Consider the following 27,700-nt stretch of genomic DNA (forward strand, 5'->3'; position numbering starts at 1 on the left):
TTGTGATTCTAGTTCAAAAATATCCTAATAAGAAAGAGAAAGAAAGATGAAAGAAAGAAAGAAAGAAAGAAAGAAAGAAAGAAAGAAAGAAAGAAAGAAAGAAAGAAAGAAAGAAAGGAAGGAAGGAAGGAAAGAGGGAGGGAGGGAGGGAGGAAGGAAGGAAGAAAGAGAGAGAAAAGAGAAAAGAAAAAGAAAGAAAAGAAAAGAAGAAATATCAGTGCTTACATAAGTTTGGTAAGTGAAGAAGAGATATTTGTTTTCTTGCAGGTAAAAGCAAAGTTTTAATATGTTAATTTATGTTGTCAGTCTTAGAAGGAATGTATTTTGTAGGATTTCCCAAATCCATGATCATGGAAGTCATTTTGACAAAACTTCCCATATCTTGTGTCCTTTTAAAAAACTGTAGGGAACTAGTTTAGGAATTGCTTGTTTGAATGGAAAACCTGCTATTTACTATGAAAGAATCTTGTTTACTACATTGAAATTAAGTAAATACAGAAATACCATTCAAAAAGAGATTAATGCTTGAGTCCTATACTAATATAGAAACAGGGAAAAAGAAACAATCCTTCTTTGAAGTAGAAAATGCAAACACCAAAAATATTCTCACTTACCTAACTAGAAATATACTATTATGTTTAAACACTTGGTGGCTTATAATTGAATTCTAAAGACAGTGTAAATAAAAATTTTTAGAGTATTTAAACATTGAATTTGAAATATCACATGGCTTCCTGTACTTCTGCAATAAACTAGTAAAAATTAGAAAATAATTAATAACCTATTTATAATAGGGATCTATCGGAAGAACAATGAAGGGAGAATTCACCTCCATGTCTCATTATACACATACACATACAAATACAGTACTATCTAAAGTGGAAGTAGGAAATGAATTAATGGAGGAAACAGAGTTCAAATATTCCTCTATGCATTAATGGAAATCTTTATATATTAAAATTGTGTCATTTCAAGTCAGAGGGAAAAATAATTGACTATTAACTATTATACAGTTATAATTATTTAGCTATTTAAACTTTATACTAAAAAATATCAATAATTCTCATACTATGTGAATAAACAAATTCCAGATAATTTAAAATTCTAAATGTTAAACCTGGAACTATTAAATTACCAAACAAAATATCAAAGAATATCTGTATACTCTTGGGGTGAAGAAGACTTTCTTTACCAAATTATATCTAGAAAGAAATATACTAATATTATTTGATTCTTTTGTATGTTATATATCTATGATTTGAAACTTTTAACATGAACAATGTTAGAAAATAATAGACATCAGTTTTGCAGTAAATATATATTTTATGACATGCATAGAAATATGAATATATAATAATAAAATACTTCTACAAACCAGTATAATGATAATAGTTCTAATAATAATGATGATCATAATAATAATAATAAGCAAAAGTCTGAGCAGGAAATTCACAGAGAAATAAAAATAGTCCAGAGAATTATGATACCTTAAAACAATCTATGAGAAGATGTAATTACAACAAAGAAGTATTAAAACATTTTAAATACATGAAAATGTTTGGCAAAAAACACTCTCAAAGAGTGCAAGTAGTTGTATAAATTATAACAGATATCCAAAGAGCAATTTACTAATATCTTTTAATATTTAAATTGACACACCAATTGATTTCCACTTTCACTTTTAATATCCTATTATACAAAATAATCAACATATGATCAAAGTTATGCACACATGTATATTATGATTGTATACATAGTTGTAAATATTATTTATGTTATTGAATATTTTGCATTACTATGGAAGTAACTTAGTAGCATAGTAACATAGTAACTACTATGGAAGTAGTTAAATACATAAATACATAATGAAACACAGTAGTGGTAAGTATAATTAGATATGTATATTTATCTATTGAAAACCACCACACAATGTTCTGTTACATATAAAAACAAGTCACAAAACAAATTTACAGTATTAGCCCTTGTTTATACATAGGTTCTTAATGATGCAGATAAAAAGTATGAGAAGATACTTTCACTGCTGTACTGTGTGCCTCTAGTGATAAAATTGGGTATATATATATATATATATATATATATATATATACCCAATGATATACATATATATCATTTGTATATAATATATATCCTTTCTATATAAAGTAATCTTATATATATACCCACATATATATGCAGGTGTATACATATGATTATATTATATATTGGATTAAGATTGTGCTAGAAATCCATATATATATAGATATATATACAAGCTGAAGTGAGATTTCAATTACTATTCTTTACACTTGGGTATTACTTAAAGTTTACATAGTAAGTTTTCATTATTTTGGTACATTTTAATTAAAAAAAGGCTTTTTAATAATTTAAAATTAAAGAAGTATTTGTTTCATATACCTCAGATTGTTGACATTAGCATATTTTATATAACTTCAATCTTATAGGAGAATAGAGAGACATTTTTCAATCAAATTCTCAATTTCGGCATTATATCTTTCATTTGCAGGAAGTCCATATCTATTTCACTTCCCCAGATGTCTAAATCGGATTTTTCGTTGTTGATAGATGTTTCCAGAAAGAATTGTAAGATAGAATAAAATAAATTACTTAAACACTGCCAAAGAGGAACAAAGAAATAAAATATCATTTTACTACATCACTCTGATCTATCAAGTAATTTCAGGAAGTGGATATCAAGTGAATCAAATTGAACTCTTTTGTTCTAGTCACACTCCGTCCCAGAACATTCCTTAGATTTCCTATCGGATTGTAGCAAATCAAAAATGAACATAGTGCTTCTTCAGTGAAGGACTTTATGTTCTTTCTCCTACTCTTAACAACAAAATGCTGGTTTATTAAAAGGCAGGCTGGAAGGACTACTGTGGAGAGGAAAGGTAGAGAGCTTCCAGAGGAAAAAAATCACTTGTGTCCCAATCACATTTTTTCCTAGAGAAAAATTATGTCTTTACTTGTTTTTGGCAGATAGTCAACATTATCCTATAACTTTTGTGGCTGTCAGTGCAGCAAGTGGGCAGGTGGATTCGATGCCAGGAATCGTTCGATAGACAGGAATTCAGGAAGAACAGGCAGCTGCTCTGAGCCATACTCACACCAGGTGAGGACTTCAGGGGAGAGAACAATGACTTCATGGGGCTTCCTTTCTTGGCAAAAACTGTCATTCGGCATGGAAGGAGCAATTTCAATATGCTGGTTGATGACTCTACAATGGAGACACATACTTATTACAGAGGTGAGCTTTATCAATAGATTTCCAAAGGATTGATATAGATTTCTCAATGGACACATTTGTTTAAGAAGTTTCTCACCTCTTAGTTTTGCACTAGAAGCCCTCAGTTATCTTCATTGGAATCAGTGTGACAATGCGAGGGTACAGATGATTTTTAAAAAAATAACCTTTTAGTCACTTTTAATTTTCTAATTATGGTGCAGAGTTTGAACATATTAGTATGAAGGTTTTTATCATTGTTTTCCTTTGATCAATTTTTAATTGAAACTGTTCTTTACACTATTTTTATTATACACTGTAAACAGCTTTAGGAAAAGCATACTTTTTAAAAAATATATAAAATGTCCTTATTCTGTGGAACATTTTAAAATGGTAGAGGTACATGAAAATATATATATACTAAAAGCTTTTGTCACAGTTAAGGCTTTCCAAAGGCAGTGTCTTAGGTCACAGGCTCAGAATCTCAAAAGGTCACCCAGCAATAAAAGTAAGGAATTTGTGAATAAGCATTATGAAGAATTTGAATTTTTAAAGAAAATGAAAATTTAACAATGCACTATATATTGAAATGATATGAGAAAAATCAAATTGTCCTACTTTAAAATATTAGATTTTATATTAAAAAATTGAACTGAACTGACAATTTTTCATCTCCACCATTCCAGTAAGATCATTCTTGTTGGGATCACCAAACCTTCAGCTTTACAATTCCACTAGTCTATTCTCCGTCTTTTTATTAACTTCTTACCCAAAGTAATTGACAGAATTCATTTCTCCTTTCTGAAAGGTTAACAAAATCAGGAAGTATGTGCAGATGGAGAGAATGTTAAAATTTGGAGAAATGATATGATACAAGGGAACAAATATCTTTTTTTTTTTTTTTCTCATTTCTTTCACGGATTTGGCCTGAGCACGCAGTCATGGGGCTACATGGCAGAACAATGGTATGGACAGCTAAAATTTTAAAAGAATCTGATCTTTCTGACCAGAGTACAAGTAAATGTAGGCCTGGTGGAACAGGGAACATGGAGAAAATCTCCGAGAAGAGACAGGAGGAAGAAGGAGATTTCCCAGTTTCATGTATGTTCTCAAACAAGTCTCAGACTGGCCTCTGAGCTGTGTATGTGAGGGACAGACCCAGAGACATAGAGAAAAAGCCTTTAGAACTGAACTAAGATTTAACCACTATCCACGTCTTCCATACATTTCTTTTTTTTTTTTTTAATTTGTATTTTGCATTGGAGCATAGTTGATTAACAATATTGTGCTATTTTCAATTGTACAGCAAAGTGATTCAGTTATACATATACATGTACATATTCTTTTTCAAATTATTTTCCCATTTAAGTTATTACAGAATATTGAGCAGTGCTCCCTATGCTATACAGTAGGTCCTTGTTGGTTATCTATTTTAAATACAGCAGTGTGTACATGTCAATCCCAAACTCCCAGTCTATCCCTCCCTCCCACCCTTCTCCCCTGGTAACCATAAGTTGGTTCTCTAAGTCTGTGAGTCTGTTTCTGTTTTGTAAATAAGTTCATTTGTATCATTATTTTTTAGATTCCACATGTAAGCAATAACATAGATTTGTTTTTCTCGGTCTGACTTACTTCACTTAGTATGATAATCTCCAGGTCTATCCTTGTTGCTGCAAATGGCATTATTTCATTCTTTTTAATGGCTGAGTAATATTCCATTGTATATATGTACCACATCTTCTTTATCCATTCATATGTCGATGGACATTTAGGTTGCTTACTCATCTTGGCTATTGTAAACAGTGTTGCAATGAACATCTGGGTGTATGCATCCTTTCAAACCATTTTTCTCCAAAGATATGCCCAGGAGTGGGATTGCTGGATCATATGTTAGCTCTATTTTTGGTTTCTTAAGAAACCTTTGTACTGTCCTCAATAGTGGCTGCACCAATTTACATTCCCACCAACAGTGTAGAAGGGTTCCGTTTTCTCCACACCCTCTCCAGTATTTATTGTTTCTAGATTTTTTGATGATGGCCATTCTGACTGGTGTGAGGTAATATCTCATTGCAGTTTTGATTTGCATTTCTCTAATAATTAGCAATGTTGAGCATCTTATCATGTGCCTCTTGCCATCTGTATGTCTTCTTTGGAGAAATGTCTATTTAGGTCTTCTGCTCATATTTTGATTGGTTTTTGTGGGTTTTTGATACTGAGCTGTATGAGCTGTTTGTATATTTTAGAGATTAATCCCTTGTCAGTTGTTTCATCTGCAAATATTTTCTCCCATTCTGAGGGTTGTCTTTTCACTTGTTTATGGTTTCCTTTGCTGTACAAAAACTTCTATATATTTCTGAGTGGAGCATGCATTAGACAGAACCAAAGCAACATAAGAAAGTCTTTGTGATCTGAAGGTAAATAAATTGATTGATTATTAAAACAGGTGAAGAATCAAAAATAAAGAGAAATCAACATTTTTAATAAAATTATGGCAGATCCTTCGCAACCTAATATTTGAAATTTAAGGGTATAATTTAAAATTTCTTGATACATATAAAAACAGGAAAATGTGACCAGTTCTGGAAGGAAAATACAATCAACAAATGCGAATCCTCAGGTGATCCCAAAGTTAGAATTATCACAAAAAGATTTAAAGCAGGTATTATACCTGTGCCACATGAATTAAAGATAGATACAAATTAAGTTTATAAAAAATATATTCTCACTAGAGATATAGGAAGTATAAGAAAAACTATATGAAATTTCCTCAAGAAGCTAAAAACAGAACTATCATATGATCCAGCAGTCCCACTTCTGGGTATATATCCAAAAGAATTAAAGTCAGGATCTGAAGATATCTGCATTCCATGTTTACTGCAGCATTATTCACAATAGCTAAGATACAAAAACAACTCAAAAGTCCATGAACAGACGAATGGATAAAGAAAATACGTTATATACACATAATTGAATATTATTCAGCTTTAAAAAAGGAAATTCTGCCATATGCAACAACATGGATGAACCTGGAGGACATTATACTAAATGAAATAAGCCAGTAGAGAAGGACAAATATGACATGATTTCGCTTATATGAGGTCTCTAAAATAATCAAACTCATAGACACAGACAGTAAAATGATAGTTGCCAGGTTCTGGGGGAAGAGAAAATCAGGAGTTGCTGATTTTCTTTGAGGTAGAAAATGCAAACACCAAAAATATTCTCACTTACCTAATAAGTTCTAGAGATATGCTATACAGCATAGTGCTTTTAATATTTAATAATACTGTGTTGTGCATATATTTATTAAGAGTTAGGTCTCATGTTAAGTGCTCTTACAATAATTAAAAAAATATAACTTATTGGAAGAATTATTAAAATAAAATAACTCAACTACAAATTTCACTAGATTATGAATGGAGACCACAAAGAAAGAAACAGTGAAATTTCAGATAGATCAAAAGAAAATATCCAACTGAATAAAGAGAACAAAAAAGATTAAAAAACTGTGAATAGAGGCTTGGGTACATATAAGAAAATTTTACAATGTTTAAAGTTTGTGTCTTTGGAGTTCTAGAAAGAGAGGAGAAAGAGACTGGAACAAAAAGATATATTTGTAGAAATAATTATGAAAAACTTCCCAAATGTGGTAAAAGACATCAATTTAAAGATTTAAGGATTTCAATACAAGAAGGAAACTCAAACAAGATAAAGTCAAAGAAAATCATGTCTGGACACATCATAATAAAATTTCTGAAAAACAAAAATAAAGAAAAATATTTGAAAGCAGCTAGAGAGAAATAGACTACATATCAGCGACTAGGAAACAGTTGAATGAAATACTTAAACTGCTGAAAGAAAATATGTGCCAAGCTAGAGTTCTGTACCTGTATCTATCTCTATCATCTGTATCTATATCCATATCTATTTTTATCTATATAAATATATCTATATCATCTTTATATCTATTTTTACCTATATCTCTATATACATATATCTGTATCATCTATATCTGTATCACTCCTTTAAGAATTAAGGGAAATAAATTCATTATTAATAAAATAAAATTAAATAATTTGTTGTTAGAAGACCTGCTCCAAAAGAATTCTAATAGCCATTTCATTGTTCTATTAGGTCAGCTATAGAATAACAGATTTATAACAACAAGAGTGAGTTTGATGGACACAAGAACATTGCCAAAATTCACTCACTTTCAGTGAATTCCCTGATCAGAGAATATGTTGCATGTGTTCTTTGATGTTAAAGATGTCACAGGAAGGAAGTTCTCAAGTTGGAGGGAAATGACAGCAGAGGGAAGCAAGGTTCTTCAGGAACAAAAGAGGAGCAACAAAATGGTAAATAGGTAAGTTTATGTAAAAGAGTAATTTTCCTTTTATGTTCTATAAAATAAGTAAGCTACTTAAGAAGAAAATTATTATCTACATAGAAAATCTCAAAAAGTCTACCAACAATCTACTAAAATTAATGACTGAGTTTAATAAGATTGCAGAACATAAGGTCAAGTGCAGAAGCTTAGGATCTGGGTCAAATTCATGATATTTTCTAGAGACATTTTTTATCGTTTTGTAAAATAGTTCCTGGTACTACTGAGCCCTGGTAGAGATTTAATATTTAATCAGGAATACTACATTACCATGCAAACTGAGTTACACACAATGAACTTACTGTTATGTCACCCTTCAATCCATGGCATTGGAAGTGCAGAGAAATTAGCATCAAGTGGAAATGATATATAAGATCAGTGCTGAAAGCACATGTAAATTGTAGGAGCAAGTGACTTAGACTCCCATGACTTGTAGTTCCCCTACATTGCCCACTCTCTCAACCCTCAGCTACAATCTCAAAGAGATCTCCCTGTAACCTGTTGATGGGGGAGTGGAGAGGAAAAAACAAAAGAAAAATGGATAACAAATATTTCTTCACAATTCACTGGCACTTTCTGAAAATGGCAGTACAATAGCACAGCACCTCTCAGGGGGGAACCTGAAGAATAGTGGTTAATAACTTGAAAGAAACAAGATTTAAAATGAATGATAAGAGAATCTGATGAAAAATTAAGTAGATACACCTCTCAGAATTGTAACAGGGTGTCAAAATATTTGTTTTCACTAAGAATGCTCACCAAATGGCACCCACTATAGAGAAAGTTCTATAGAGAAAGTTCTCAATAATTTGTTGGACAAAATGGCTATTCAATGGCTATGTCAGCTAGATTGTTTGCCCAGAAACTCCATAGGAATGAGTTACCCAGCTTGGGGTTCACTCACTAAGGCTGAACTACAAAACTGCTGAGTGAAGGAATTACACACTCTCCTGGAGGATATGCCAGCCACAAGAGAGGATGTTTACAATGGACTGAATCTTTCATGGCAGGAGTAATGATTTCCCTTTCCTGGGAGACATTTATTTTCTCTTCACAATATTCAGTGCTTCTTCCAATAGACCATCAGTGGATTTATAGAGTGACATCTTTAACATCACAGAACACATGCAACGTATTCTTTGATCAGGGAATTCACTGAAAGTGAGTGAATTTTGGCAATGTGCTTGTGTCCATCAAACTCACTCTTGTTGTTATAAATCTGTTATCCTACAGCTGACTTAATAGAACAATGAAATGGCTATTAGAAATGCAATTATATTGCTGGCTTTGTGACAACATCTGTTAAGTTGAGTGTTCAAGTTGCAATATGTTCTGAATTAGCGAGCAGTATACGGTATTGTTTCTCCTGTAGCCAGAATACATAAGTCTAGGAGCCAAGGTGTGGGAATGAGAGTGACTTTGGTCACTATTACTAAAATAATTCAGTGCAAAATGCTTGCTTCCCATACCTGCAAATATATGCCTTTCTGATTCCCAGAGGAGGAATGCTCCAACAAGAGAACCCAAAAAAAGTTCCATTGAATTGAAAGGAGGTTGCCCACTGGCTACTTTATAAACAATAGACACATAAAGTGTTTATGTACTGGTTGATATGATAGGTCCTGATGATCCAGGAGATAGGCCTGCCAATATAAAATGAGGTCAAAGATGAATATGTCTGGAACCAGTGGTGTTTCCTAGTACTCCCAAATCCACTGGTAAATGTAAATATGAAACTGCAGCAGCAATCACATACAAGCAAGATTGTTAATGGCACAGACTCTCCAGAAATAATGATTTGGGCCACCTCCCCTCTCCCTTCAGATAAATAACCATGGCCAGTTGAAGTTCTGGCTGAGAACAAAGAGTATATAGAAAGATAGGGAGAAAGGAAGTTATAAATAACAACTCTGGTCACATAATAATTAAAGAAATGAAGACTGTAGAAATAATACACTTTTTCTTCTTTGCTTTGATATGTATATATTTGTATATATATTTTGATATATGTATATATATATATATATTATGTTTTAAACAATTAGTTTTATTTTCTTCCAGTCCCCAATAACCTAGCATAAGGTATGCTAATAATGGGTAACTCTATATTTCAGTATTTAAATTAGAAGATATCAAAAGGATGTTGTGACTGAGCTATAACAGATTTGAAAAATCAAAGGGGAGAGACAAAATAGCTTAAGTGGTTTTGTGTCTCCTCATTTGGATTACCTGTTGGCAACTTGCCATCACCACTGCCACCTTCTAAGCCTGACTTTGCACATTGCTGAGGAGAAGCTGAAGACTACATTTCCCAGAATGCATTTTTCTGTATAGTTCCAGAATAGACTTTGAGGTACTTGTTTAAAATAGTGAAGGTTGAAGGGGAGAAATCATTTTCTTCTAAAGTCATTTGCAGGAAGATTCCTGGGGAGATGTCAGATTCATTATGGTTTCCCAGTAAGCACCCGAGAACCATCTACCACGTGACTTTTGGAATAAAACAAATGATGAGAATGAAACAGATGAAATTCTGAGATTTCACCTCTTTCCTGCATGTCTGTGAGGAGAATCCACCTGAATGCTGTGCAGGCTGAGTTCTGCTGTGTACACTTCCTTGACCTTCTGTGGCAGTTTTTTTGACTCTTGGCAATGACTTAATGTTGTCCATGACTTTTGCAATCCCAACTCTTCCTGTTAGCTTTTAGTTTCTATACTAAACAATTCATTCCCATACTACATAAGGTAGTTTATAGGTTTGTTGTTCATGGAGTTTTTTGTTGTCTTTGTTTCTTCTGTTATTTCCCCAACCAAAATCCAATTCAAAATTCTGTAGCCAAGGATGCCAGAGCACTTCAGTTAACACCAAGTCAATTGATATTAAGGTGAAGTGCACATGCAGATCCCTACCAGCTCAGTCAATGAATTTTAATGTATGCAAGGTGATGGTTGAAAGCAATAAAATAAAATAAAAGATCATTCTGATTCTGATAGTTACAATATCTTATAAATCTCTGGAAATTCTGCTTTCCAAAACGCTTTTTGGAAATATATAAGTGTTTGTGGTTGGGTCAAAGCAACTTATCTGTTTAGATAAGGTGGAATGAGATATTTGCTTATGTAAGTATCTTGTTTGAATGGGCAACTCATGATTGATTGTGATAAATCATAGGGCCTACCAGCTAAGAACCTTTCCTCATACTTTGTTAAGAAGCAATTTTGGAGGTAAAAAAAAAATAAATGGGTGACCAAGGCAAACATAAAACTCTTTTCCTCTCACTTTATGTGTTTGTAAACACATAAAGGGTATAAATAGTACCTGATGTTGTGAGAATTGAATGAAAAAATAGTTAAAAGTTAGATTACACAATGCTTATTGTAAATATGTAATACATTTTAGCTTACTAGGAGCAGCGGGATTACAGGGACTTCGTTTATGCTTCCTAGTGTTTTATGGGAAATTTAATATTTATATGCTGTAATGATGTTGTTAAGCTATGTAGAAAGAAAATAACATACCTTGTGTTTGTATTGAATTCACTTATTTCAGAGAGTTAAGAATGTCTCCAAATTCAGCTAACAATTGAATTATTGAAATAAAGACCCCTCATGGGTCTCCTAATGCTATTCTTTGCCTTATACTCCTCCCTGCCAGGGCCAAAATTCCTGGAATGTTACAATTGTCAATGATTCTCCCCTAATATAATTGGTTTCTATCTCAATTTGAATTAAGCATTTGTGTTGGCTGGCATAAATTCAAAGGACCAAATGATTTCTTTTCTGAGAAAGAGCAGAAGATGTGACATAATCCTCAAAATAAACAAAATGATACTTTCTTGGCAATGTACAGCTACTTGCCTGGTAGAATAGTGATAATTAAGAAAAATATTTTCAAAGATCCACTTATTTCTTAGAATCTCATAAGATCAAATTATATCTACTTTATTCAGAAATAAAAATTCACACTGAATTAACTAAAATTACATTTCAGCATATGCTAATACCAACACTAACTCCATACAAGTATGGGGAACTCAAAAATACATTTGGATAACTATAGTATAGACTACATTAAGAATGCATTGACTGCTGACCTCTATCTTATGTATGTTTGCTCATATCAAAAGCTCACCCAGCCTTGTCCAATTTTAAAAACACATGGCATATATTTTTTCCACTAAATTTTCAAGACTGCAATAAGATCTAATAAGGCTATACATGTAAAAATAATGAAATATGTTGACCTTAGACAATATTGGTATTAAAACAGGTCAAGGAATATTTCTGACTTTGAAAATATATAACATATGCCAAAATAGTACTTTTCATATATCAATCATCATTAACTTTCTCTTATCTTTTGTTCCTCACATCCAATCAGTTATCTATTCTGTTAATTATTGTTACAAATTTGTCCCTTTTTTGCCATTGCCAGCTTAATTCAGATTTTCATCATGTCACACTTGAAATCTTGTAGTTATTTTATGGTTGCTCTTCTTCCCTCTAATCTGTCACTCCATTTTAATCTGTTTGACTGGCTCTTATCAGATTAATTTTCCTAAAATAATAATTTTATTATCATAATTTTCTGATGAAGGCCTTTAAGTAGTTTCATTGTTTTGGCTTCACTCAAACTTCACCTGTGTCCAAATTTCTTTTGTGGATCAAGCAGACATGCCTGTGGTGGATTTTGGAGCCAGACAGACCTGAATTGACAGCTTGGTTTTGACTCTGTGAGATGTGGTTGAGTTCTTCAGGGTCTCTAAACATCACCTGCCTGTCTGTTAATTAACATGGGGAGAAAAATGTGTGGCTGTTTCAAAGTGTGACTATGAGAATTAAAATGAAATAAGGTGAGTTTTCAGAGTTTTCATGGCTCCCAAACACCAGTCTTCACTTCCACCTCAAGCAAAGAAACCAAAGAAAGTGAGACTGACTCCCACCTCCAGGGCAAAGAAAACATCTGCTTCTCCAAACTTGCAGAAGGAAGAAAAATAATAGCAAGAAGAAATTGAACATATTGATGTAGTACAAAATGAAATAGACAGAACAGATGTAATGAACAAGCCAGCGAGAAGAGTTTGAAAGTAGAACAGAAAAATAACGAACTCCGCCAACCATTTTTTCAGAAGAGGTCAGAATTGACTGCCAAAATCTGAAATTTTGGTGTAACATTTGTCAACCATGCACAATTGTCTGTACTGTTTGTGCAGGAGGGTGAAGAGACACTGCATTATTTGATAAGAGTTGAAGTAACAGAATTTGAAAATATTAAATCAGGTTATAGAATAGATTTTTGTTTTAATGAAAACCCTTACTTTGAAAATAAAGTTCTTTCCAAAGAATTTCATCTGAATGAGAGTGGTGATTCATCTTCAAAGTACACTGAAATCAAATGGAAATCCAGAAAGGATCTGATGAAAAGTTCAAGCCAAACGCAGAATAAAGCCAGCAGGAAGACACAGCATGAGGAACCAGAGAGCTTCTTCACCTGGTTTCCTGATCATTCTGATGAAAGATGATATTTGTCCAAATCCATTACAGTACTACTTGGTTCCTGACGTGGATGATGAGGAAGGGGAAGAAGAAGATGATGATGATGTTAAAGAAGAAGAAGGATTGGAAGATATTGATGAAGAAAGGGATGAAGATAAAGGTGAAGAAGATGAAGATTATGAGGAGGAGGAGAAAGGAGAGGAAGATGAAGGAGAAGATGACTAATGGAACACTGATGGATTCCAACCTTCCTTTTTTAATTTTCTCCAGTCTCTGGGAGCAAATTGCAATCTTTTTTTCTTTTGTCTTCTTGTTTTTAGTCATCCTGTTTTGAGTTCTCTTTTCTCCTTTATACCATGGTTCTCAACTTATTTTGGGGGGAAATACCTTGAGCAGAACTCAGTAGAGAAGAATCTCTACTCTTTTCTGTTCCAAATTCATTTTTATCCCTTCCTGTCTCAGCAAAACTTTATGGAATCAACACCACCATGCTCCGTGGGAAAAAAACTCCTACATCCTTAGCTCTGCTGGAATCTGGAGGGTGCTAGGCCCCTGTGAAGTAATGCATAGAAGTCTAGCTTTTTTCCTCCATTCTCTGTATATTGGGCTCAGAGATTACACTGTGTCTCTATGTGAATATGGACAGTTAGCATTTACCAACATGTATCTGTTTACTTTCTCTTGTTTAAAAAAAGGAAAAAAAACTTTAAAAAATGGGGTTATAGATGGTCAGCAAAGGGTGGGTTTGAGATGCTTGGGTGGGTTAAGTGGGCATTTTGACAATATGGCTTCTCCTTTCGCATGTTTTAATTGTGATTTTTTTTTTTTTTTTTTTTTTTTTGCTGTACGCGGGCCTCTCACCGTTGTGGCCTCTCCCGTTGCGGAGCACAGGCTCCGGACCCGCAGGCTCAGCGGCCATGGCTCACGGGCCCAGCCACTTCGCGGCATGTGGGATCTTCCCGGACCGGGGCACGAACCCGCGTCCCCTGCATCGGCAGGCGGACTCTCAACCACTGCGCCACCAGGGAAGCCCTTAATTGTGATATTTAACAGACATCCTTGCAGTTTAATATGACACATTTAAAATCAAATTATCTCCTAATGATGACTTGAGCCCTGCCACTCGATGAGAAAATCAGTAGAACCCATAGGATCTCAGTTGCAATTGACATCCTTTATTGTAATTTTGTTCCTGTTTATTTTTAATTTTTTCTTTTCATTTCACTGGAAAGAAAGACGATGCTCAGTTTTAAATGTTAAAATTGTACACGTTGCTTTGTTACAGGCAAACTAAATGTGTACACAAAGGATTTGATGTTTTTCTCTCAGAATGGATATTCTTAACACGACTTTCCAAATTTGACTTGTATAAAATTATTGTAAAACTTTGTCATCCTAACTTCGTATTTTTTGATACACAATTGCAGGATGACCCCAGGCTATGTTGATTGAGTAAAGGAATTTGGATCAATGTATTAATGTTTCCATAGCTGGGAACCCATCATGGGTACAATTTGCCATCAGTTTCTGAAATTTTTCACATCATTCAGGATTCCAGATCGCTGAAAACTTCGCCTTTGATTTGTATCTCAAATTGGCATTTCAAAATATGGGCTTTTATTTACCTAGATATAATAATAGTTCCTACCACCACCATCAGACAGACATGGTGCTCCACTGTCGAGTCAACACACAACAGGGCAATTGTTAGATGTGGTCGAGGTGGCCAAGAAGACAGGCTTTCAGAGTAAGAAGTCCATATTGGCGGTTAAGAAACTCAGGTTAGGTGTACTTTTGTCTCAAAATACCAGCTCTTTAGCATATAGCTCTCAAATGAGACCTGTCTGTGTGGATCTGGATGAGATGATGGACTCTGCTCTATTTGCTAAATGCCATTGTGCATAAGTAACATTTTGAGAAGCTACCTAATGTGTACAATTTTTAATGTTGTAAAAATATAGTAGCTAAAATTAAATGCCACTTAACTTTTTCAGAGATTAATTAATGGACAACCTGGTTAAATTCAAAGATTTTTGATTTATAAAAGTTTATAAATGGAACTATTCCATCAATAGACAAAGTGTAATGAAAAACTGTCAAGATGGATAGTATGTAATTTCTGCACAGGTCTCTGTAGTAAATACACCACTGTATACCGGTCAGGAATCTTGCTCCTATAAAAGAACATAAAGATTTTAAAAAATACAAAGTAAAAAAATAATAATGCATAGGCTGGGTTCAGTGCCTGGTGAATAAATACATATTAACTATCCAAAGTATAATTTGACCTAAAATAGAAAAGATTTATGTAACTCAATAATGTTTAAGAAGGTGGCCCATGTTGGCAACTGATCAAATATATCTGACTGGGGCTTTTGCCCCAGTTTTTGCCTCTAGATTTTTTAGTCAAATCACTTGCCTCTAACCCTTCCCTCTCAGGGACCACCACTGATCCTACTAGAAAAATCTAAAGCTTATGGATACTCTCCCATGTAAGAGGTAGCCCACTCAGACCTTGAGAACCACCTGGGGACTTTTCACTGTTTGGTTTCATAGCCCCTCCATAATCTGGCCTGACCTGACTGTATCTTGTTTTCATTTCTTCCCAATGTCCAGAGCTCCACTAAATAGATCTTTTCATTCTAACAACTTTGACCATTTTCCCATCTGTTGTGGACTGAATGTTTGTGTCCTACCAAAATTCAGAATTTATATATTGAAACCCTAATACCAATTTTTCATTTTATAACACATAGGTAATGAAGTACATTTCTGTGAAGAAAACTTTGTTCAATTATTCTTTTCCTTTTTTTAATATTAAATAGAGAATTATGAGACTGTTGTGTGTGAAGTGTGTTATATATTACTAAATTTGTATTTAGAAAATTTTCTGCAATTCGTACTTGTCAAACTTTAACATTTTAAAAATCATTGGTAATGTGCTATTTGAAACAATGTTTTCACTACTATTTTATTTTAATTTTCTGTAATTACAAATAATAAAAGCTAATAAACATTTTTGGCATATTTTCTATACAGACTTTAGACTGTTCTTTCCAGATCTTCTCACACAAAACTTTTATTAAAAAGTTAATTGCAATTACATTGAGCTTAAAAATGAGTTTAGAAATAATAGATATATTTATTATGATACCCACTTATTCAAGTTATCATTCATCAAAGATTATATTTGCATGCCAAGAAGTGTCTACATATTTGTGGTTGCTTGCTCCTAGTGTGTATATTGCATATTTTATCCATGCATGACATCCCATCCCAGTTCTTGAAATTATCTGAAATATCTTACATAAATACTTTCAACAAGGATGAAATAAAATACATTAAAAGTAGGAATTATAAAAGTTATGTTTCAGTCTAAGAAACCAAATGTACAATGCTTCACATGTCTTTACGAACATTTTTAACAAGACCATAGAGTAGGGTCATTAAAGAATCAGGCCCTAGGTTATTCAGGTGAATTTAAACCCACCCCTACTACTCACTGTTCATAATTTTTAGCAAAATATTTAAATTCCATCAGGCTTTTTCTAATTTGTTACATGGGAATAATAAAGGTCATTAGCCTGTTATTAAGGCATCTTAAGTCTTATAATGAAGACTAAATGAAATCAATAGTGTAAAATGATAGAGAAGGAACAATCAATAGAGTTTGGCTATTAATATTATTATTGGTTTATTTGTCTATTTCCCTTGATCTCTGCATTTTCTACAGGAGTAGGAGCCCCTATCTCTTCCATCCTTAATACCATTTGATAATTATAAAGATCTTTACCCCCTGGAGTGAAGTGAAGCTAACTTCAGAATAGGCTTTTATGTCCTGACTCAGTCAAGGGACTATCCTTTGGATAAAACAAGTACAGTAAAGTCTTATACATTTTCTGTAGAGGGATTATAATTTACACTTTTTACTTGAAAATGCATAAAGAAAACTATAAGGAACTTGATTTAAAATGTTCAGAAGATTGAAATATATTAGGTTTCAGAGAAAACCTAAGTATTGCTATGGCTGAGGCCAGAGTATTTTTTATTTCCAAAGCACAGCAACAGGTTTCTTAAAACTACTTCACAGATAGGATGACAATGGAAAAATCAATAAAAGTAATTCTAAAAGAACCACACAACATGTGGTTCAAGTACTTAGTTCCTGGCTGATATAACTTAATTCAGAGTACTTTTGTCCTCTTTTCCACGCTGTTTCCAACATTTTTTGGTTGAAGTTACTTCTAGATATTTTATGTGTATATTTTAAGTGCCAGTGAAACTAGAATGCATAAAGGGATGTTCTTGCCCTTGAGAAACTCACAATCTAGTAAAGAAGTCGGATCAGTGAAGAGGTCATCCCAACACAATGCCTTAAAAGCTGTCAGAGTTAATAACACTGTATGTGGCTCACAAAGTAGGGAGCAGCTTCTCTCCTGTGGTGCAAATGATAAGATTTCACAGAGGAGGTGACAACTGAGCTAGGTCTTCAAAGATGAGTAAGAGCTTTTTAGGCAGAGGAAAAAGGTAGTCCTCTTGGCATATAGTGGCATTTTACTTAATCTTCTTGAAAAAAATACACATATGGCTTTCTTGGAACCCATAAGAATTACATGAAATCAGTGATATGACACAGATAATAGTTATAAAGTTTGGCATGAGTTGAAAATAGAGAAACAAGCTTAAGATGTTGTATAGTTTAATTACATGTAATCAAAACAAGCCCACATGAAGATTTCATTTGGATATAATCTTTAGATACTCAATATTAGCTAATATTTAAAAAAACTTTTTATTGAAATAAAATATCCATATAGAAATATGCATATGTCATCATTCTGCAACTTGATAAATTTTCACTACCTGAGCACACTGTGTAACAAGCAAATATGCTTGTTACAGATCAAGAAACAGAAAATCATCAGCATTTCTGAAACACATCAAAAGTCCTTCCCATTATACCTTCAAGTCATCACGCAGTTCCCCAAGGGTATTGTTATCCAGGATTCTAGCATAGGTTTGTTTCATATTTATTTTTTCACTTGATATAAAGGAAATCAGACAAGATATATATATTCTTGTGTGTGGCTTCTTTCACTCAGAACTTGATTTGAAATTGATACATATTATTAAGTATAGAAAGTGATTGTTTTATTCTCATTGTTGTATAGTATTTCACTCTATAATTTATTCATCATTTTTACTTTCAATTGATATTTATGTAGTTTTAAAGTTGAGGCTACTCTGAATAGTGCTCCTATGAACATTTAGTACTTTTTTTGTTGTTGCCATATGAATGTGTTTCTGTTGAAAATATACTTAGGTGTGAATTGCCACATCATGAGGTATACATATGGTCACATTAATTTGACCTTTTGCTTCAGGTTTAAGCTTAATTTGTGGAAATGGATATAGTTAGAGTTTGGACAGAAAATGGCCAGGAGATCAATACTGGCAGACACATAACTCTCCACCTCTCCTTTCCTTGTTAAATGAAGTAACAATTTCTGTATATTGAATTATCTCCCAAGGGACTACTTAGCTTATACAAAACTAGTCTTCTGACTGGTCCATTTTATAAAATGCAGTTTACAATGTTAAATGGACCCCAAATGGGATAAATTAAATCTCTCCCTGCCCAATGTGCCACTACACCAAAAACATGCTATTTATACAGATATAATAAATATGAAACCAGATGTTTAACAATATTTCAATGTGCATTAGGAAATAAATTGTGCAGAGAAACAAACATGAAATATTGTTGAACTTAAAATGACTGAGAAAATGGAGACTATATTGCTTTCTTGTAAATTATAATGAAGTGTTCTTTTAAAAATGAGATTATTTACTTGTACCCAGGACATATTTCTATAACTGAGCCCCAGAAGAGATTCAGCTTGTGCTTGTTTTTTAAAAAGAGAAATATAAGTTACTATAGAGTAACTTCTATAGGCATATAATGTTTTATATAGCTACACTGGTAAGTAGCTAGCAAGGTGATATAAAAGCAGATGAGAGGGAGAGGAAGGATAAGACCAGATAAAATGAAAGGTGGAAAGACGGAGTAAACTGGAAAAGTGGCAGAGCCTTAGGAAAAAAAATGTACTGTTAGAATAATTATTACTCACCTACTACTTTAAAGATTGTGTAATGGTAGATTTTATTAACAAATTAAAGCAACATCTGCTGGCCAAAATCACAAAATCATTTGGGGAAAAAGACATTGCAGTAAATGGCTTGGACACAAAACACAAGGGATGCACTTTAAAAAAGAAGGATAAGGTGCAATGGGTGCAGAAGGATAGGAGGTAACAAGTAACACCTAGAGGTAGGAGGACGCCACTCAACAGTTTTTAAACATGTTTACAGAAACTTTGCAGGAAAGTGTGTGAAATGCTGATAGAAACGATGTCATGGACATTAGAAAGTGACAATCTAAGGGAGAGAATTTCATCAATAGTCTACAGGGGAAGAAATCTTGGGCTTAGAGTAAGAAGAATGTTGTGAGCTTTAAAAATATTTCTAAGAATAAATTTGGAAATCTGTTTCAAAATGTAACCCTCTTCTTGGTGGGTAGGTTACATCTAAAACATGAAGCTAGAGGAGGAAATACTGAGGTGTCATGTTGACCATAACACAATCATCTAAAATGGAACAAGTTGATAACATCTCTGGCTTTTTAAAAGTATATGAAGTCAGTATTTCTAGGCCACCTATTTTCAAGGTAAATTGATTAGAGGTTGAACACGAAGATGATAATGGTATGGAAGCAGCAGGAATTACATGTCACAGTAACAAGGGAAGAAAATGAATTTTTATAATCACCAATTATTACATTAATGAGGAAATTAATCAAATATGGGAAACATAATTGGAAAACTAATGAGTGAGTATGATTGACTATATTACATGGGGAATAAGTTAAGGCACAGAATAGGAGGTTTTAATATGTTTAGTATTAGAATCTTATCCTGAATGGCAGCCTTCAAGAAGGTAAGACAGAAAAATGACAATAACCAAGAACTAAACGTTGATTTTTTTCGATAATTTCATGGTTTATTACTGGTGGCCTAACATATACTGATACATGCCACAACTGCTTCAGAACATAAGTTCTTTAAAGAAAGGGATGGTGAACCATTATGTCTAGGGTCTGTCACAATATTTGATACAAACCTGACCATCTTGCAAGAAATATAAGTCCACTGAGGCTAACTTAAGTAAAAATTTGTCATAAGGCCATGAGGGTATCTCAAAGAACCTAAGGGGAAGGAAAATATTTAGTATTACTTTGCATTTAATAATATACTAGAACCAGGGCCTGACAAAATTTCAATGTTCTCTCTGTATCTGTCAACACTGTTTATCTACATTTATAACTAATTATTTTCTCTTTGCAGAGCAGCTTTCTTTATCTCTGTAGTTTTTGTGATGAAACATACTGCTGCTGAGTCGTCTTGATTATCCATGTAACAGGAGCATTCAGCCCAGGAGAGATGAAGTACGTCTTTTGCAATACCGACTTGAATTCCGAAGAAGGGGAATGAATAAATGTGATACAGCTGCCCAGTTCTGAACCAACCAAATGCAGCCAGGGGTGCAGCATCAGATGGGTGCAGCATGGTGCCTGCCCAAAGGGCAAGGAAGGGACGGCTGTTCTGAAATACCTACAGTGACCTACATTTCTCAGTGTGGATATGTTGAATGTATAAAAAGAAGGTCATATTTGGTTCTCCTTTAGTGACTCATGTATTTCTCCTGGGGGGACATTTTTAGTACTTGAGATATTTTAAGAAAAAAAAAATAATATAAGAGCCAAATTTATTTAGGATTAGAGGAGACCATTATTAATTTTCTTTTATTCTCAAACTATACTATTTGACAGAGAAGAATTAGATGATTATGTGTTCAAACCCCACCTCTTCCACTTATTAGTTTTGCAGGCTTTAGATACGCCTTCCACTTATTAGTTTTGCAGGCTTTTAGATACACATTTCCTCATCTGTAAAATGGAAATAATAATTAGTAAGAATAAGTATCTCATAGCATTGTTGTGTAGATGAAGTAAGATATTTCCTGGAAATCTCCTAATATAGTGCCTACCATATGGCAAGCATGCAGCTTGTATTGTTATTACTTTTATTCTATTAGACAATTTTATTAGTTTTCTATTGGTGCTGTAACAAATTACCACAAACTTAGTGGCTTAAAAACAACACAAATTTGTTATCTTACAGGAGGCTAGAAGTCTGAAATAGATTTCACTGAGTTCAAATCAAACTGTCAGTAGGGCTGCATTCTTTCTGAGGGCATTGGGAAGAATCTTGTTTCCTTGAAGTTTCCAGCTTCTAGAGGTCAGCCACCTGTATTCCTTGATTCACGACCCCTTCCTCCATCATTAAAACCAGCAGTGTAACACCTTCACATTTCTTTCTCAGGCTCTGACACTCCTGCCCTCCCATGACAAGGACTCTTGTGATTTAATCAGGCCCAACTGGATAACCCAGAATGCTCTCCCCACCTAAGATTCTTAATCACTTTTACTGAGTAAATCAGCATATTCACAAGTTTTAAGATGAGGACATCTTTGGGGAGCCATTATTCTGTCTGCTAATGTCCTTCTTGACAGTAAGTCCCTTTCTACAAAACTTACTCTATGAAGGTGTCATTTAGTTCTAAATCAGCTTTTGGTCTACAAGTTTATTTCCTAATTGAAGAGAATAACTGAAGAAAAATATGAATAAAGTCAGTTTTATGAAGAAAAAAGTAATAGAATTATAGATGCTGGCATTTGACTATTATGAAAATATTTCTCATACATATATTCATGAGTATCTTTTGATATTATGTTAATATATACAAAACAAGTTGTAGGGTGGTATACCATGTTGCAGAAAATATTGTTTTACCAAACAAAGTACTTCTCAATTACAATATGTTCTTTATAATATATTGTTGTGTGGAATTAAATTACCAATGCCCTATATTGCTTAAAGCAGATCAAATTAGTTGACCAGATATGAACAATAAAAACTATTCTAGGCATATTGCCAACACACATTTTTTTTAATTTCACTTAATTCTGTTAAAATATTTTAGTTTGAAAAAAAGAGAGTGGGTATTTAGAAACTCCAGCTTATCAGTTCCAGAATTGTCTAGACCATATGAACAAGTCCGCAAGCTCCAGTAATGTTTTTCATTTCTGTCCTTTTACATGCCATGTAAAACAATTCTGCTCTTGAGTGAAGAAAACAGAGACTCTCTGGCTGGCCCTTTACAATTAAGGCAATTGCTGTTAGATGTGAAGCAAAATTTAACAGCAGAGTTTTTATTTAAATTGATTAGTAAAAATGCATAGTTCTAAGATGAATTGTTAGTTTGGTATGACTTTTTTTTCATTATTTATGTTTTATGAGCTGATTCTAAATTTTCATTCAGATGCTGGATAAATCAATTATTACCCAGAAGATGGCTCCTACTGCAACGCAAGTGTCTAGAATGTAATGTTTACTGGCCCTCTCAGGTGAGCCAAATTTTGATTGGCTTTAAAGTTTAAGCTTAAAGCTAGTTTGATTTGATTTAATCTTAGATTTTTTGAAAGATCATTGATTTTTCTGACTGTGACTTTTGTTTCCAATTTTGACAGTGTTTTGTGATGTCTTTTCCACAAAAGGCACTCCACAAAATAAAGTTGTGGTAAAAAAAGCCTTGCTTGAAGGTTACCTGGCAATATCCACACATGACATTTACTTTAAAAGAATTCTGTGAGAAATAAACAGTCTTGCCAAAAGGAAAATAGCTCTTGAAAAAGGAAAAAGAAAAAAAACTGCTATTGAAGATAAGCAAAAAGTATAATGAATGTTACAATGTCTGAAAATTACTGTTCCATTTATCAAAGTTTATATGGCAGATGAAGAGATAGTAGATTAAAAGAACCTACTTGTTTATATGCACAAAGATGCCAAATTTAGTCTCCATTTTCTTGTGCTAAAACTTGATTAAGCTGTCCTAGATATACTCCTTTCTGAAGGTTAGAAAGGCAAATAAATAGTGGGGTAAAGAGCTATGTTTGATGACCTGGACAGTTATAATGTATGAATATACAATAAAATATCATTTACTAAATTAACTCATAAAACACAGGAGCCCATTTTGATTAAGAAGCCAAATAATAATATTTAACTAAGAATTTAATTTCTGAGTAGACAATTTAATCACCTAGTTGACAAATGATTCTAAATTAAGCTTTATTAATAATTCAACTCCAGTCACAATTTTTTGGCAGACATGGTGCTAGGCCCTGGGAATAAATTTGGGAAGGAGATTGAGCTTTTCCCCTTCTACATGAACTAAAGTCCACTGAAGAAAATGAACAACAAACAATTAATTTCAAATATAATGATTGTTAATGAAAGCAATAAAAAAGGCGTGCTATGGCACCATATGGCAAAACAATCCAACTTATTATTTTTAATGCATCCCCACTTAAATTCTTCAGCATGATCTCCCACCATTCCTGAAAGCAGTAAGATGGTAAATGCTTCCTTTTATTATTCATTCCTTTCTTCCTCTTCTCCTTTTTCTCCATCATTTTTTTTTATGTATCCTCCTCCCCTTACATAAATATCTAAGTAAGTGCTCACCTTTCTCTGCTAGAAATGGGCACGTAGCAGTGAACACAGAGACACAACTCTGCCCTCATAAGGTTTAAAATAAACCGGGTTACACAAATATTGAATAAAAAAACTGAGCAACTAATTAGTTAATTGCTACTAATAACTTATTTGAACAAGAAGTGCAAATTGTTTTAAGAGAAGAATGTAATTAGTCTGTGGGTGGTATCTGAGAGATTGTTTTGAGATGACACTTAAATTGAGATTTTTAAAGAATAGAAAAATATGTTCTCCAGACAGATGGAATGACAGCATATGTGAAGTCCTGCACATGTTAAAGTCGGAAGAACTGACAAAGCCTATTGCATATGGAGCTAAAAATCATTTGGATCAAGAAGAGTAAAGAGAGAGGATTCAGAGATACACAACCTTTTTAGGGATAAGAACACTAAACATTAAAGAACCAACTTAATAGAGTATTCTATCATGTGGTAATAAATGATATGTCTGGAAATGGAGCCATGAGTTTGATCACAGAGAATGTGGTGGATGGGATATTAACATTACACCTCTCTCACATGCTGAAACAACCAGGCATCTGGGATCATGGCTCTTCTCCAGACAGAAATCTTTTTAAATACAAATTTCATCACCCTTGACAGTGAATGAATCAGGATCGCTGACCAAAGCCAATCACTGCATAGCTTTTTCCTGATAATAAAGAATGCACATAGGACCCATAGACATGGAGGGGAAGTTTCAAGGCTTTCTCTTCCTCCGGACTTTTCATGTGCAGTGATGGAGCCTAGAACTGATGAAGCCATCACACAGAGAATGCCAAACCAAGAAAACTGCAAGGAAATGGAATTGGAGAAATATAATTATATCAGCTTAATCAATTATGATGCCCACAATACCTTTGGACTTCCAGGTATGTGGTCTAATACTTTATTTTCCCCATTCGTAGTAAAGAAACTGGAGCTAGCATGAATAAAATGATGCTTTATGAGGCTTATCTGGTGATAGTAAGCAAGAAAATGCTGGGGTTCTTTTTGCCTGTGGATATAGCTTTGGTAGGCTTTTTTGATCTGTAAAACAAATATAAAAATGTTATTTAATCACTTTAAACATATTTTAGTAGTGTTTAGTTTATTTAGGCAATTTCTTATAAGGAAGTATAGTTTTGGTGGAAATATCAAAGATAAATATCTGTTAATCCTTGATTAAAAGACACAATAATTCAATTGTGCTAGTTTATCATAGTCTGATAGTTAAACAGAATATAATCATGTGTTACTAAATCACATGAAATTGTGTGTATGTGTGTGTGTGTGTGTGTGTGTGTGTGTGTGTGTGTGTTTCATACCCACCAGGGCACCTCAAGGTAAGAACCTCTGCTCATTTATTTTTGTGACTTCTTAAAAATAACAGACATAGAAATCAATGGAATAGGAAAGAGAGCCCAGAAATAAATGCACACAATATACGGTCAATCTATGACAAGGGCACCAAGAATACAGTGAGGAAAGAATAGTCTCTTCAATAAATGGTATTGGAAAAAGTAGATATCCACATGCAAAATAATGAAATTGGACTTTTATCTCACACCATACACAAAAATCAAATTAAAATGGATGAAAGACCTAAATTTAAGACTTAAAACTATAAAACTCCCATGAGGAATATAGGGAAAACACCCTTCACATTGGTTTTGGCAATAATTTATTGGATATGATATAAAAAGTACAAGCAACAAAAGCAAAAATAGGAAGTGGCATTATATCAAACTAAAAACTTCTACACAGCAAAGGAGACAATCAACAAAATGAAAAGATAAGCTATGGAATGAAATGATATATTTGCAATCTCATATATGATAATGGATTAATATACAAAATATTTAAGGAAATTCTACAACTTAGTAACAAAAATATTAATAACCAAATAAAAAACAGACAAAGGAACTGAATAAACATTTCTCCAAAGAAGACATACAAATGGACAATAGGTACATATGAAGTTGCTCTTCACCACTAATCATTAAAGAAATACAAATCAAAACCACAATGAGACATCACCTCAAAACTGTTAGGATGGGTATTACAAAGAAAAATAGATAACAATTGTTGGCAAGGATATGGAGAAAAGGGAATCCTAGTACACAAGTGGTGGGAATGTAAATTGATGCAGCCCCTATGGAAAACAGCATGAAGCTTTCTCAGAAAACTAAAAAGAGAACTACCACATGATTCAGCAATCTTACTTCTAGGTATATATGCAAAGGAATTGAAATTAGGTTTTCTAAGAGATATCTGACCTCCTATGTTCATTGCAGGATTATTCACAATAACCAAAATATGGAAGCAAACTAAATGTCCATCAATGAATGAGTGGATGAGGAAAATATGGTATACACATACAATGGAATATTATTCAACCTTTAAAATGAAGGAAGTCTTGTCATTTGTGATATGGATGAACCTGGAAATCATTGTGCTAAGTGAAATAAGCCAGATACAGGAGATACATACTACATGATACCAATTATATGATGAATCTAAAATAGTAAAACTCATAGAAACAGAGAGTGGAGTGGCAGATACCAGGGACTGAGGAGAGGGGGAAATAAAGAGGTATTAGTCAAAGGGAATAAAGTTTCCATTATATGAGACAAATAAGTCCTAGGGATTTATGGTATAATATTTGCCTATAGTTAACAATACTGTATTGTTTACTTAAAAACATGCTAATAGGGTAGGTATTATGCTAAGGGTACTCATCGTAATCATCATCATAATCATAATATAAGTGGACGAGAAGAAACATTTTTAGGTGATGGGTAGATTTACGGCATAGATTGTAGGGCTTATTTCATGGGTGTATACTTATCTTCAAACACATTAAGTTGTATACAGTAAATATATACAGCATTTTGTGTGTCAAAATTTGTTTTTTCTCCTATTTATTCTTCAGCTTCCCTAACTAATGCCTCACAACTTCGTTGCTAACCTGTGCTCCTTGAATCAAACTAATATTTTTAGTTCCTTTTACTCATTTCTGGTAATCGTTTCTATTTCCACTCTCTTCCCAGGAAACTTGATTTAAATTGTAATCAACATTAAATTTAATCATTAAAATTCAACATCTTCCCAGACATTATGAATCTATTATGATCACTATCTATATTTCATAGGTATCTCAGTTTTCACAAACCCCAAACAATTTTGATATTTGAACCTAAACATCATCCAGGCTTCTCTATTTCAGTTATACTGCTGGCTTTAATGACAACAACTAAAGACACATGCACACGCATGCATTCATTCTCCTTACTGCATGGTTCTGAAATGTATGAATTTCAGTTACCATGATATACTAACTCTGAGTAATTTTGTAAAGTACAAATTTTGCTGCTAGTTTAGTCCACAAATTGTTATAATAGTTTTATTTTTATTTATTTATTTTTGGCTGCATTGGGTATTCGTTGATGTGCACGGGCTTTCTCTAGTTCTGGCTAGCGGGGGCTACTCTTCTTTGTGGTGCGTGGGCTTCTCATTGCAGTGGCTTCTCTTGCTGTGGAGCACGGGCTCTAGGTGCACGGGCTTCAGTAGTTGTGACTCGCGGGCTCTAGATTGCAGGCTCAGTAGTTGTGGTGCACGAGCTTAGTTGCTCTGCTGCATGTGGGATCTTCCCAGACCAGGAATTGAACCTGTGTCCCCTGCATTGGCAGGCAGATTCTTATCCACTGCACCAGCAGGGGAACCCAACACAAATTGCTATATAAATAACAGAAAGGCGTCATGACCAGTGACAAATCATGTAACCCTTGTCAAAGTCTGACAGCGGGTGGTCACTTCACATTTGTTATTCAGTTCACACACAGGCAGCAAAGCAGGTAATTGTGTACCCTCCTTGTCTCCTACTGATAAACCCATTTGTTATTATTTTAAAAATCAGATGATG

At 33.6% G+C, this 27,700-nt stretch overlaps 1 pseudogene; it reads left to right on the forward strand.

Annotated features, from left to right (window-relative positions):
* The first annotated feature begins 7,545 nt into the window (after positions 1-7,545).
* Positions 7,546-13,346, forward strand: LOC114888058 (annotated as a pseudogene).
* Positions 13,347-27,700: the final 14,354 nt, after the last annotated feature.

Source organism: Monodon monoceros, unplaced genomic scaffold (assembly GCF_005190385.1).
Source record: "Monodon monoceros isolate NGI ecotype Baffin Bay Population unplaced genomic scaffold, NGI_Narwhal_1 Super_Scaffold_8, whole genome shotgun sequence".
NCBI lineage: Eukaryota > Metazoa > Chordata > Mammalia > Artiodactyla > Monodontidae > Monodon > Monodon monoceros.